Genomic DNA, 15,071 nt, shown 5'->3' with positions numbered 1-15,071 from the left:
GGCAAAGGCGTTCGATTTGCAGTTTGAGGGTCACCGAGCATGTTCATCGTTTCATCCATGGGGAAGGGAGATATTATATGACGGTCAGTCCCACTGTTCGTTGGTAAAAGCGTAGCCCAAGAGTTGGCAGTGGGTAATGATAATTAGCTTCCTTCCCTCTAGTTTTACAATGCTAAATTATGGACAGCTAGCGCAGATAGCTCTTGAGTAGCTTTGCGCGAAATTCAAGACAAGCTTCACCGAACTCTATTATGCGGTGTTTCTTACAAAAACATTCTAAAATGTCATATTACACAAAACCCTTCTGCACACATAATAAACATTTCTCATTTTGTTTATGCGGTACCCTACTATATTTAATAAAATATCACGCTAAACGTTATTGGTTACATAAATAAATAAAAAAATACATTTTACTTAAAGGCACGTTGTTTTTCTAACGTGGATATTATTTTTAGATTGTTCCATTTCAATGAAATGAGAATCGTTCAATTTTACATTCAAATGTATTAGAAAAGTGAGAAAAATTTTAAGGACATTCATGGTGAATAACAACGACATAAAGATATATTCAAACTAGAAACAATTATAAGATAATTATAACAATTATCGTTCTTAGTTTCTTTCTATGTGAATGGCACGTTATGTTCACAAGGTCTAAACGGCCAGGTCAGAGACCAAGGATAGAACCACCCCAGTTTTGAAACAATAACCAGAAGTCAAAGTCAGCGAACTCCGATTTGCAATTTGTATTCAGAATAGTAAATGGTTTAAAGTTGTTTTTCATTTTTCAAACAAAATTACTAAAACACACACACACAAAAGCATAACAAAGTAACAGTTTTTGTGCGCTTAAGTTTATTTATTTATTTTTAGGACTGTCTGTTTTAAATAACATTAAGAGATATTTTACCTCGCTGTTAGTAAATAAATCTGTCTCTTGTTACCTTTCAGTACGTTTTTCTTTTTATTTACGATCAATAAAAATATTGAAAAATAAAAATGACTATTCTTCGTTTATAGATCCTGTAACAGGTTTTCACGAAAAAGAAAAATTTGTTGTTTTGAATTTCGCGCAAAGCTACACGAGGGCTATCTGCGCTAGCCATTCCTAATTTAGTAGTGTCAGACTAGAGGGAAGGCAGCTAGTCATCACCACCCTCCGCCAACTCTTGGGCTACTTTTTTACCAACGGATAGTGGGATTGACCGTGACATAATAAGGCCCCCATGGGCGAAAGGGTGAGCATGTTTGATGCGGCGGAGATTCGAACCCGCGACCCTCAGATTATGAGTCGATCGTCTTAACCCACCTGGCCATGTCGGGTCACAAAAGAATAATTACCACTTGAATTATTCAAAAATATTTACTACTTGACCCATCTATATGTAGGTTTGTTTTTTTACACGTGCTTACAATCTCATACACTGCTACATAAAAACATTCACACACAAAGTTAGTTACACATATATAGTGAGGGAATTTGAATGTTTGCTAGCTTGGTTGTCCTGGTGAAATTTAACGGCCCGGTATCTTGGCGCCAGTACAGTCATGCTAGCGATTTCCTTTTTATGTGTAGGAAGCCCAAAACGATGAAGATTGACGTTGTAATATGAATATGTGTTATTGTATGTATAACACACAGCAACATATCTTCACTTTGTTATTTAGTGACATTAAAATAAGCGACATAACATTAATAGCAGCTGTGGGTGGAAATTGGTTTAGCTCATGGCACGTGGCAGGTTGCAATTTATACAATAAAGTTTAATTGAGATGATTTCACAATGTACGTGTGTTTGACTTTGGTGAAATAGATAACAAGCATTATAGGCAAATAACTACAAACGTTAGTTGATACGATACCAGCAACCCGTTTTCATACATCTATGTCATGTGGTTGTTGTATGTTTCAGTTAACTAAACAAATACATAGGCGATTAACACGAATAAAGTTTATCTTGTCTTGGATCCAGTTTTACTCTCGATAATTATACATATAAGTAAATTTTGTCACTTATTCCTTTATTGCTTAAAACAATTATTTCAGAATATCGAGAGCATGAAAATTGTTTAGTCATTATTAAAGTAAGCTGAGCAAGCTTGAGGCCCTATATAACATTTATTGATATAATTTGAACAATAATATTTGATTATATTATTATGCCTCAAGACCAGCGACTAAAACGTAAAATGACATGTGCACTTCATGTGGGAGAAAAATGTATTTTCAGGTAAAACTTGTTTTTACTGTATTATAGTCATTACACTTTACTTGTAGTTATACACTACATAACAGCGCAATTTCAATGAATATTAGAAGACAATTATAAAATGTCATAATTAACTATATTTAAAAAAGATCAATGTTAAACAAATTGTTCAACGGAATGTCTTAAAAAATAATTTTTCCCTGCCTTTTCGCCTTCCAAAGATATCAGTGATACAGTCCATTTCAGACTTAATTATCTGGTTTGTGTAAACACGTTCAGTATTTATTATTGCAATATTGTTTTATCGTTTCTGATCCATGTTTTTTTTTTGTTTCTGAATTTTGCGCAAAGCTACACTAGGGTTATCTGCGCAAGCCTTCTCTAATTCAGCAGTGTAAGACTAGAGGGAAGGCAGCTAGTCATCACCACCCACAGCCAACTCTTGGGCTACTCTTTTACCAACGAATAATGGAGATTGGCCGTCACATTATAACGCCCCCACGGCTGAAAGGTTGAGCATATTTGTTGTGACGGGGATTCAAACGCGCTTGACCCATGTTAATCCGAAAATATGTCTTCAGTCGACTTAAGCCACTGAATGACCATTCCCCAAAACATGATGCTCACGAATCGTGGCTAGAATACTAGTTGCACTAGTATCATTACATGAAATCTGTTCTGACAGATTTCGTTGACCATATATCGCTAAAGGAATAGAATGGTGCAAGTGAAAATGTCACGTATAGATAAAAACGCATAATCAATTTGCAAATATAAAAATTATAGATATGTGAGGAGCTTGTTCTCGAATATTTTAGGTGAGTTTTGCTTTAAAAACTATTGAGGCTAGAATCTGAGGAGCAAGTGCCCCTTGACCCCCTTACACCTATGAATATCGGTACATATTACTATTTTTCTTTCTTTTTTTAGTTGCTTTCAAACTAAAATAACGAATTGCAAATTAACGTCCAGCCAAGTTTGTCTTAACTACTAGCGCAATCAGTTTATCTCTTCACACTTCAGTCTTCTGATGACTAAACGTCACCATCTAACAGTAACTGTTATGTTTATGTTGCAAGGTTAGGTTAATAATGTTTTATTTCGTTGTTGTTTGGCTTTGTTAAGAACTTTTAAGTTTCCAGTGTGCAAACAACTGGCGTTCGCGTTTGATGACTTAATTATTCTACTAGTCACGCAATGTTAAGCGTCGTTTAATATTTTTATACTGTCCCACAGATGATGTCAAGATATCGCTCAACAAGTATTTAGACTTATGCTAATATATTTAGTCTTGTAACAGATTTACTGTTGTACATTTACTTTAGTGCCTACGTTTTTTCTGTATAGTTTTCATTTTTTGCATGTGACGTGTATTCTTGACTGTGTATTGCGCAAGTCCCGTCTGTTCTCGAAATTTATAGAAAGTTCTTGAAAGTAAGAATCAACAATGTTTGTTTCACAAAAACGTGATAGAATATTGTTGAAATGTCGAGAAACTTGCGTTATTTGTATAAACAAAGAATAATATTATTGGTCAGCTACAGTCAGTGGGCTATAGGTCTCGGAAGCTGTAATTATCATAATGCCTCTTAATCGGAAAACTACAGAATTGGACTAGGAACGTTTATATATTTTACATTACAAACTATTCAACTTCAGCGAATTACTTCTGACGTTATTATTTCTACGAGGGTATTAAACGCCTTCATAGGTAAGAAGTTAAATTTTTAGCTATGTGAGGCTAGACGAGAAAAGACGTCGTTAATTAAGGAAAGGTGTAACAAAATCAACTCGGAATTACGTTGCTTTTCAAGGACTAGGACCATCGATAAAATACTCAGTTCTAGATTAGATAGAAGATTTAGCATAGTTTCTAAGTTTGTAAAACTCTGGTATATAAGTCATCATTTATTATAACTATTAGCAATAACCGTTATTGTAAATTTATAGTTTTTATGTTTTATATTAAAATATATTTGTGTTACAAAGAAACACAAACTGTTGTCGTGGTTAGATTTTGTGCCTTACTAAAAGCGTTACCCTCGAGCGTTTTGTTTTTTCTCATTAGCGTCAGAAGTCAGAAGAAGAATTCTCTCTCCAACTGGGGTATTCAGGAACGTTGTGGTTCCTCTTCGTCCCCTTTCGTGGAAGGTTATTGAATTTAGCTGGTTTTTTGTTTTTTTATTAACTCTTTTTTGGGTGAAGGAGTGAAGTTGGTCATGATTAATATTATTTATGAGCGAAGCAAAGGTAGCACCGGAGAAAACAGCCAGATCCCGTCCCGAAAGGCAGATGTCATAGTAAACGTGAACACAACCGTAAACGACCCGATTCAGGGTATGGCAATAAAGGTGCCTAGGCTGGGATCTAAAGATCCAATGTCTAAGTTTTTGCTGTGGGGGGAAACGGGAGCGCCCCGAGAAAAACCCACTTTCACAGGACAGGCGCTGAAAGTTTTACCTGTCCTGTGCCCGAAACCTGAAAAAGAAAAATACATAAATTTTGCCCTTTAAGTATTTTGTTGTGTGATTTGTGATTCCTGAAATATGTTGTATGGCAGTGTGTGTGTAGGTGTTGTCGGTCTTTTATAGTGTTCTGGTGGATTGTGAAAATTGTGATATGATTGGTTGGATTATTACTGTTTCTGATTGGAGGAGAGACGTCCTGTAGATTCAATCAATGACAGCCACAGGTTACTCACCTCTAATCCAGAATCTTTGTTTAGTAAAGGTTTAATAGTGTTAATATAAAATAATTTTTTGATTTTTCATATCTTTCAGAATTTGTCTGTGTCAATGATTCTAGTTTTCTCCCAGTTTATTCTGTGTTTGGTTGGCGTGGCGTGCTCTGCAATGGCTGAATTTTGTGTTTTCATGAGTCTTGTACTATCTTTATGCTCTTTCATTCTTATCGTGAGTTTTCTTCCCGTTTCTCCAATATATGTATCGTTGCAGAAATATGGAATTTCATAGATGACGTTTTTTTAGATTCTCTTTGGTAGATTATTGTTTGTTTTTTACCAGAATGGCCCTTAAGGTATTGTAGAATTTCCACCGGACTTCTATGTTGAACACCTGAAGACGAAAGGCGGAAAACTTTCGAAACGTCGTCCACTACACTTGTGTCTCCACAACAGGCAGTTGCCGTCCATTCTACAAAGTTTCATCATGAATACTCTGCCTAAACAATCTATCAGAGAAATTATTAACATTTTAGCATCAAAACATAATATTCAACAGAAAACAATGATTGAAACTTTTAAAAACAAAACATTTTTTATTCTATATAAAGTATCAACAGAAAGGTGTGAAATGTAAATTTCACAAAAGAAAATAGTTGATATCATTATCATAATCATTTAAATAAATATAAATACAACTACTAATAACAGTCAGGGGGCATATTTAATGTCTGTGCAGTCGCGGCAACGCACCAAAAGGACCCTAAAATAATTATACATTCACCTATATCTGATTTATTCGGGCGGGTCTCCGATGAAAATTGCAACAAGTAATCTGATAACTGTAAGCATTCAGTCCAAGTAGAAGTGATTGAGAAACGTTGTTGTTGTTGTTTTGAATTAAACACAAAGCTACACAATGGGCTATCTGTGATCTGCCCACCACGGGTATCGAAACCCGGATCTTAGTGTTGTAAATCCGCAGACATACCGCTGAGCCTCTGGGGGGCGTTGAGAAACGTACTTGTGGTAATTGTTAATGCTTCTTGCATTTAATGATTACTATGTCTCCTTTCATAAGTTTAATCATGAGGAACTTTTATTTATATACGAAAACGCTTTAACACTTGCAATCAAAATATAAGCCACACAAACATATTAATTCACCAGAGGTCATCTTTCTTTTTTTAGTGGGTGAAATTTTGTTTCATGACTCGTCCTTCATCTTTGTAGTCTGTGAATCAATGGCTATTTATCAATTTTGACTTTATATATTTAAAAACGTGAAAGATAACTTACAGAACACTGTAGCGTAGTTGTGACGGAAGTATTTAAACTGAGATAGGAGACTAATGGAATTTGCTTTTATTTATGCATACGTTTTAAGGTATCACAACGGTATCTGTAATTCAAGAAAACACCTTATTGGATACATATATATAAGTAGATATAGAAAGAAGACCAAAAATAAATATCATTGACAGTCTTTTATGGTTTTCAGACTACTTTATAGCGCCACCGCTATTATAACCTCGTTTTGAGTTCAGCGCGCTATAACCTCCTGAGCAATTCAGCAGGGGTGAAGGACGTTTATCAAGTTCACATGATATGTCTGCAAACCTGTTTTTTTTTCTTTTTCTCATACTAGTTAGCTTTTAATAAGAACACGTTCTCTCTCTTAAATCTTCGCTTTAATACAGAAGTGTGTTCCACAAAATATTGCTATTCTGTTTCACATCTTTCGTAAATATATCACTGTCGGTTTTCTCATACACCATTACCAAACTTTTTATTACTGTGACACAGACATTAATTTGGAACATTAATATTAAAACTTTACCTATCGAAAGTGCCGAATTTAGAGCGTCCAGTAAGCTGTGAAGAATTGAATAAAATTTAAAAATGTTCTGGTAAAATATATATTGGAAGAAAATGTATAAACTACAACAGAGATGTGTTTGTTTTGGTTTGTTCTTTGCTGAAATAGAATTTACAAAGAAAAACATTAAATTGTTGGCTTGTACGGTAGAGATTTTTAAGGCTATATGATATCAACACTTCTCTATAGATGTGTCTAAATGTTTTCGAGTGAATATTTGCGGCAACGGTTCCAACAGACAGTCCGTGCGCCACATTAGGCCTTCGAAAGCATTATTCGTGGCCGGCACAAGGATCAGGTATTGCAAAAGTAAGAAAACCTGTAGTGAGGGAATATTGCATTCATTATCTCGCGGTTCCCTGTTGTGACAGCGGTAAATATAGAGTCTTGCAGCACTAAAATCTGGTGCTCGATTCTCCGCGGTGGACACAGCAAATAGCCCATTATCACTAATTTTATGATGTTACCACAAAAAATTACTACATGTGTCTGTAGTACTAAAAAATTCACAATATTCGGTAATAAAAGGCAAAATGTACATTACTCTTTCGTATTGTATTCTTGCCCCTAATTATGCGAAAAGTTTGAATTTTTATTGTAGTTTTTGACTCATAAGTTTTTACAAAAGTAAGATTTTTATGTCATTCGTGAAGCTCGTCTTTCATGTTGCTAAAATTAAGAGCAACTTGATTCCATGTACATTACGTCAACGATTTTAAATTTTACATTTTCTAAAATAACAATAAAAGTTATATAAAGGTGTTATTTTAAAGTGAAAATATGTAACAAAGATACAAAAATTAATAATTATATGTCACAAAAGTCATTAATTGGAGACGTAAATATGCTATAAATTCCTATTTTACTCACAACAAAATGAAATATGATTTCCAATTTAATCATTGTTTTTCAGCCGCACTAGTGAGTAAGGGTGCATCATGAAGCCTTGTTATTAGTATCTGAGAGTTTGCATATGATGTATTTAGTAATGTGTTAAACATATAACCCTCTCCACATCTAATTCATGTGTGTCTTAACCACTCTAAAATTCACTCAAATTTTAAAGGATGTATAGGAAGCTAAATGTGTAATAATTTTATTCCACAAACTGTATTATTTTTTTAAAATTTAGCTACAATTACGAGAAGAAAATTAGAATTTTTTGTCCTTCAACAGGGATCAAGACCTGTGTTATTAACCTGTACACAAAATAGCTCTATATTCCCCACATAAGTAACCTCACTCAATACGTGAGTCTACCTGCCATATCTACAACTTGTATTATTAGACACATGTTGACACTTCTACGACTGCTGTTTTAACCTGTAAGAAGTTCGTGGAAACATCTCATTGTTTCTGTTTGATGACTCAGTAGTTAGGGTGCTGGGTTTAGAATCTGGAGTTGGCGAATTCAACGACTGCTTTTACGACTGCTGTTTTTAACCTGCAAGAAGTTCCTGGAAACATCTCATTGTTTCTGTTTGATGACTCAGTAGTTAGGGTGCTGGGTTTAGAATCTGGAGTTGGCGAATTCAAATCCCTTCAACGAACATGCTTACCATTTCAGCAGAGGATTTATAGTGGGAAGGTAAATTATACTTTTCGTTGATAAAAAAAATAGCCCAAGAGTTATCGGTGGATGGCGTTGAGTAGTTGACTTCCTTCTAGCCTATCGCTTCAAAACTAGTGATGGTCAGCGCAGATAACTCTCGTAAAGCCTTGCTCGAAATTCAGCGAAACAAACATATACTCATTCTCTTTGTTGTTACTAACTAGTGCATGACTTTAAATGCCTCCAATGTCATATTAGTAAGGCTACGGACTTAGAACATCAAAAACCGGGTTTCAATTATCGTTGTTGGGACAGCATATATAGATCACTATGCAGTTTTGTACTTTGCTACAAGGAAAACAGACTCAAATGTTTTTCGTTTCCTGTAATTTTCTTTTTATTCATTATCTAGTACACATTCTCTTTGTTTATTAAATTAATTAAATTCTTTACAATTATTTTTATTCAGTTTCATTATGTTTCTGCGTCCTTATTTTCTTTGAGAATAATGTGTTTTGTTTTCTGACTTAACATTCTGTTTCTTTTCCAACATCATCACATATACCTTTCATATCTACTTCTATCTGCAAAGCTTTCGAATCTTCTGTGTACATACATTACTTAGCCAAACCCACAAGGTTAAGTATCGTGCTGCTGCTGTGACAGGAAGTTTATATGTACAGGAGTCTGAAAATGTAAACTATCTGAGCTTTTTTTTTAATTATGTCAGACCACAGTTTAGAAAACGTGTCTTTTTCATACTTGGACCTATTTTCAGGAGGAAGAAATGCATTATGATTTTAGAACAAGATTGCAGGGCTCAAAGGAACATTCCTTTGATGTAGAGGCTCTCCCATACTCTTCTAGATGCTCCAAGACGATGGATATTGTTCACATCCTCAGTCTTTCTAAGATGTTAGCAAGCTTAGAGCCTCTAGTGTGAAGGTAAAAATACAATTGCTAAACATTTCCAAGACACCTATGGGCGATGGTGTGTTGCAATCTTGTGTATCTTTAGCACTCCTTAGATATCTACATCCAAAATACCTGAATTCTAATCTCTAGATGGGTGTTTTCATGACTAATCCTGCAGATGGCTTGTGGATGACTTCTAACTGCCTAATGTCTTAAGGCTAGGTAGTAGTTTCTACTAGACGTGAGGCTGATCAGTAGTATAATATTGCCCTGTGCAAGCTGACCACACACTCTCTATTTAGCTAAATGCTGTGTCAGCAGATATTATCACCTATTTGAATCTCTTTTGTCAATGGCTTCACTAGTAAAACTAGGAAGTTGTCCTCACTACCACAAGTGCGAGTTTCCATCAAAGGTGATGCCGAGGTACCTCATTTTTCGATATTACAGTGTTTAGACGGAACCACTGTAACGAATTTACTGTTACATATTTATTTTGATATCTGCGTTTGTTTCCGTTTAATGCACCTATATTTTTGGATGTGTATTGCGCAATTTCCGACTGTTCTCTAAATTTGTAGAATATTTTCGAGAGAAAGAATCAATAATATATGGTTTACGAAAACACTAACATTTTTTCGAACATTGATATACGCTCGAGAATTTCACCTAATTGGTATAAAAGCTAGCCAAAACACAGTAATGGAATAATGTTGGTCAGCAAAAGCAGCATGCTATAATCTTCGGAAGATATAATTGTGGTTAACGTTTATTAATCGGAAAACTATACAATGGATCAGGAATGTTTATGGATTCGAACATTAGAAACCGTTTAACTTCAGTGAATTAACTTCGGTCGTTAATATTTCTAAACTAAATAATTAAATATTAAATTAAATATCTTCGTCGGTAAAAAGCCAGCTCTTAAATGGCATGAAGCAAACAAAGCTAGCTAATGTAAGCGAAGTGTAACAATATCAACTGAGAATTAATTTGCTGGCTGGACCGTCGATAAAATATTCAGTTCTAGACCACTTTGAAAGCTTGTAAAACTCTTGTATGTAAACCGTTATTTGTAATAACCATTATTATAAATTGTATTGTGTTTGTCTTTTAAAATATATTTGTGCTAAGAAAGAAGATTGTGTACATCAATCTTGTTGGCAAATATCATAAATGTGATTAACTTTGAAATTTCCGGCTATTTGAAATCGTAAAACATAACGTTCGTAACATAATAAATCGAGATTCGTCAGAGATAAATTATAATGCGCAACACCACTGATCATCACTTCTGGGATCTCAACATCCGATTGTTGAGTGAGCACCATTGCACGAATGCTTTCTCAGGATCGATGATAGCATTAACTTTTTCACACCAACCCGAAATACAATCAATTGCATCTTGCAAGTCTCTTGTGAGTTGAACTTTGTTCTTACCATTCCTTTACAACAGTATGTCGTCTACAAGTGTAAGTGTTTTTCGAAGAATATTGAACAGGACAGGAGAGATTAGCAATTCTTCAGGCAGGCTTAGTAAATTATCTTGTGGCTTTGATGTCCGCATACTTGTGCAGAAAGCGCCCTTCTTTTCAAATAGTGCCTCTGCGATTCAATTGACTATCCACAGGTCTATTTTGTAGTTCATCAGGATGTGCATCAAATGGTCATATTTCATTTTATTGTTAGCATAATCCAGGTCCAGCACAGCAGCCACAATTTAATTTTTTGTCTGAAAATTTTCATACACATCGCAGGCAAAATATTCTGCATTAGCTCACTTGATCTTCTTTCGCTTGTAATCTCCGAGTGTTTCTAGCATTATCTCTCTTTGTTACAAGTCAAGCGTCAGCCTTCTAGCAGTCTACATGATAATGCTGCAGCAGCCGTTCATTTATACATGATACTCCCCTAGTATACGCAATGGCTTCAGGAAGTTAGAGTATTGGAACTGCCTTAGTGCCAATCAGAAATGACCCGTACTTGAAACACTCGCAACTTCATACTGCAATTTATTTCCAGTTTATCCTATCTGTAAATTGGCTGTATATGAGATTAAGTTAATAAACCTTTATTTTGATTTTCTTCACCTCATTTAATATCTTTCTGGGATTTTAGCTAACCTTCAGTCCCGTTCCGGATGTCAGAACAATGTTTAGTTGTAATATAAGTTGTTTATTCCTTGTATGGTTAAAATATATAAATTATTTTGGTAAGAATAAGCATAAAGATTTCAGAAATAACAAATGATTAAAAACAAATCTTTGAATCATGTAGAACAGCTTAAGTTTCGATGCAAACCACCAACGTTAGAAATATAACATTTACTAAAATATGTCAATCATAGTTACGTTAAAAAATCGTCAAAGTTAATGCTTTTCATGAAGCACTGTAATAATACACTTGATAAGATTTTTTTCCACGTATTCCAACGTGTAGTTATTCTTACGTGTCATTCATTATACCATACATCAGTTACTTGAATTTTTCCTTTTTTACAGACAATAATATTTCATGTACATTTTCTAAACATTTCTTAACAAATTGATGATGATTGGTAGTTGCAATACGTCTTAAGTGATTATGGATGAGAATCATTTTAATATCATTCCATAATTCTAGTTCTACTTGCCGGAGTCCCCATGTGGATTGCAAATTTAATAAACTATGGTTCATACGCGGATAATTTACGCTACACTAGATCACTTGCTTTAGATTAAGAATACTGTAGCATTGTCATTATTGGTTTTCTTTTGTTAACATGTTAGCCTTCGCATTAACAACACGCAGCTGGTTCATTTTGCTATCTGTCTTTTTCTACCTTTTCTTTCTGTCTAAAGTTATACGTTATTCTTTTATCTATGGATTAATTAGCCATACTATTTTCCTTGCACACCAGATATAAAATCACATTCAAATATAACTCAAAGTTAATGTTTCTGCAATCATAAAAGCTCCCTATAATTTTCATAGCACAAATTATATAATTGAAGGATAAAAGGCCGAGGTAATCAGTTATCTTTCTCGACAGAAAGCATGCAGCTTTACAATCTAAAGAGCTTCATATCGACTTTGACGTGACAGGTTAAGTTATTGCTTTGTCGCATCAAGCAACCAACCAATTAATTACCCATCAAAACAATTTCCACCCAGCAGGCACAACTACAAGATAACCTTGATACTTGTTCTACAAAAGCTAGGGTTTGGTTTGGTTTTTGAAATTTCGCACAAAGCTACTCGAGGGCTATCTGTGCTAGCCGTCCATAATTTAGCAGTGTAAGACTAGAGGGAAGGCAGCTAGTCATCACCACCCACCGCCAACTCTTGGGCTACTCTTTTACCAACGAAAAATGGGATTGATGGTCACATTATAACGCCCCCACGGCTGGGAGGGCGGGCATGTTTGGCGTGACGCGGGAGCGAACCCGCGACCCTCGGATTATGAGTCGCGCGCCTTACGCGCTTGGCCATGCCGTGCCACAAAAGATACGGAAAATATATCACATCCAATAGTTTTGCACTTTAAATTGATGGGCATACTTTACATATTATCGTAAGTAACGATTTTCATCAAATACAGACTTTGATATTTTATTAAGAAAAAACAAAACAAACACGTTTATACTGTAATTAAACGAAATTTATACTTGCTTTTTGATCTGAATATTTTTATAATAAAAATATATATCCGGTGAGAAAATATAAATAAAACATGCACAACAATAAATCAATATCTTTGAATCCTATAGTTATCATTTTCCTCTATAGAATGAGTAAGAGAGACATGACATAATATTTATATTATGATACAGGAAAAAACGAAAAACAAAATATAGGATTAAAGTATCATCAGTTAAAAACTCTTTATGTCAAAGATGTCGAGGTCATCCTAGTTGAAACCTATTTTCCAAGAAAAGTTACCTGAAACTCTGAATTGAATCGTTTTATTTTCCCTTTTTAGTGTCTTTCGATATATTTGCACTATGTCATATCATTATGAACCTGAGAATACCACAGCATTTTTAATGTGTTAAATATAGGGATTAATTTAAATTTCTTTGCAATTTAGTATATTGTTAGTTATATTCCTGTTATATACATATAAGCCATAATAATTGGGACCCGGCATGGCCAGATGGTTAAGACACTCCACTCATAATTGAAGAGTCGCGGGTTCAAATCCCCGTCACACTAAACATGCTCGCTTTTTTTTTTTTGAGGGCGTTATAATGTGACGGTCAATTCCACTATTCGTTGGTAAAAAAGTAGCCTAAGAGTTGGCGATAGATGGTGGTGACTAGCTGCCTTCCCTCTAGTCATACACTGCTAAATTAAGGACGGCAAATTAGAGATAGCAAACAAGTAACTATTGTTTGAAAATGGTATACTTGATTTTTACCTTTTATGATAGCAAAATCTGATATGGTTTTATTGTGTATTTTATATTTCCGAATAATAGTGTTTTAAATGTTATATTTTCTTTTCTCATTATCAAAAAGGAAAAACAAGAACAAAACAAGACTAAACTTCTTATATTGGTCAAACGAGGTTGAATGTCACCAGTATGTGCAAAAAGTATATAAATTGAAATTTAGTGATTGCAAAAGTGTTCAGACCCTTAAAATCAGTGTTCGATGGAAGTAGCTTTAGCATCAGTTACTACTCTATCAGCTTTGCACAACAGGACGGTGTAATTTTTGCCCGTTCTTCCTCACAAAATTAGTCTAATTCTAACAAGTTCGTTAGGGATCGTTGATGGACTGCAATCTTCTAGACTCGCCATAAACTGTATATTGAATTAAAATCATGACTTTAACTGGGCCACTCCAAGACATTCACTTTATTCTTTCGATACCACTCAAGTGTGGTTTTGGCCTTGTGCTTTGAATCAAAACGTCCTACTGAAATGCTAATTTTCAACCCAGTTTTAGATCCTTGCTTGACTCAAGCAGGTTTTCATCTAGAATTCGCCTGTATTTTGCCTTACCCATCTCTCCCTAAATCCTAACAAACTTCCCAGTCTCTGCTGGTAAGAAGCATTCCCATAAAATGTTGCTAGCACCACCATGTTTAAATGTTGGGATAGCGTTGACTGGATGATGTTCTATGTTGGGTTGCAGCAGACGTAACACTTTGAATTTAGACAAAAAAGTTTAATTTTTGTCTCGTCTGATCAAGAAACCTTTTGCCACATGTCTGCAATATCATTTATAAGCTTTATAGCATATTTCTTAGGAGACTTAAAATGATTCTTTTTCAGTGATGGCTTCTTTCTTGGCACTTGTCTACAGATGCCAGCTTTTTGTTGGGACCGAAATATTGTCAATGCATGAATACTGACTCCCATCTCAGACATGAAAGTTGACAAATATCTCAAAGTCACTGCTGGCTTTACAGTGACATTTGTAACCAGTTTATTGTTTGTCCAACTGTTTAGTTTGGAAGGATGACGTGATTTGGGTAGTGATTGAGTAGCATGAAGAACATTCACTTCTTAATGATGGACTTCACGTTCTCAAAAGCATAATTAGTGACAATGACATTTTCTTGTAACCTTCTCCTGATGCGTTCCTCTCTACCACTTTATTCCTGACTTGTTTGGAGAGCTCCTTGGTCTTCATGGTTGGTTTGTTGAATCATTATGTTATTTGTGGTTTGAACAGATGTATTTACTCTGAAGTCAACTTAAACCATAATTACATACAAACAAGAGACCATTACACTAATTTTGTGACCTTTCAAACTAATATTTTGCACCTGAATTAACTTAGGGATTAAACACTTATGCGATTGAGAATATTCTAATTATAGTTAAAAATCTAACTTACTTAC

This window comes from Tachypleus tridentatus, chromosome 6 (genome assembly GCF_004210375.1).
Source record: "Tachypleus tridentatus isolate NWPU-2018 chromosome 6, ASM421037v1, whole genome shotgun sequence".
Taxonomy (NCBI): domain Eukaryota; kingdom Metazoa; phylum Arthropoda; class Merostomata; order Xiphosura; family Limulidae; genus Tachypleus; species Tachypleus tridentatus.
This window is presented reverse-complemented; position numbering follows the sequence as displayed.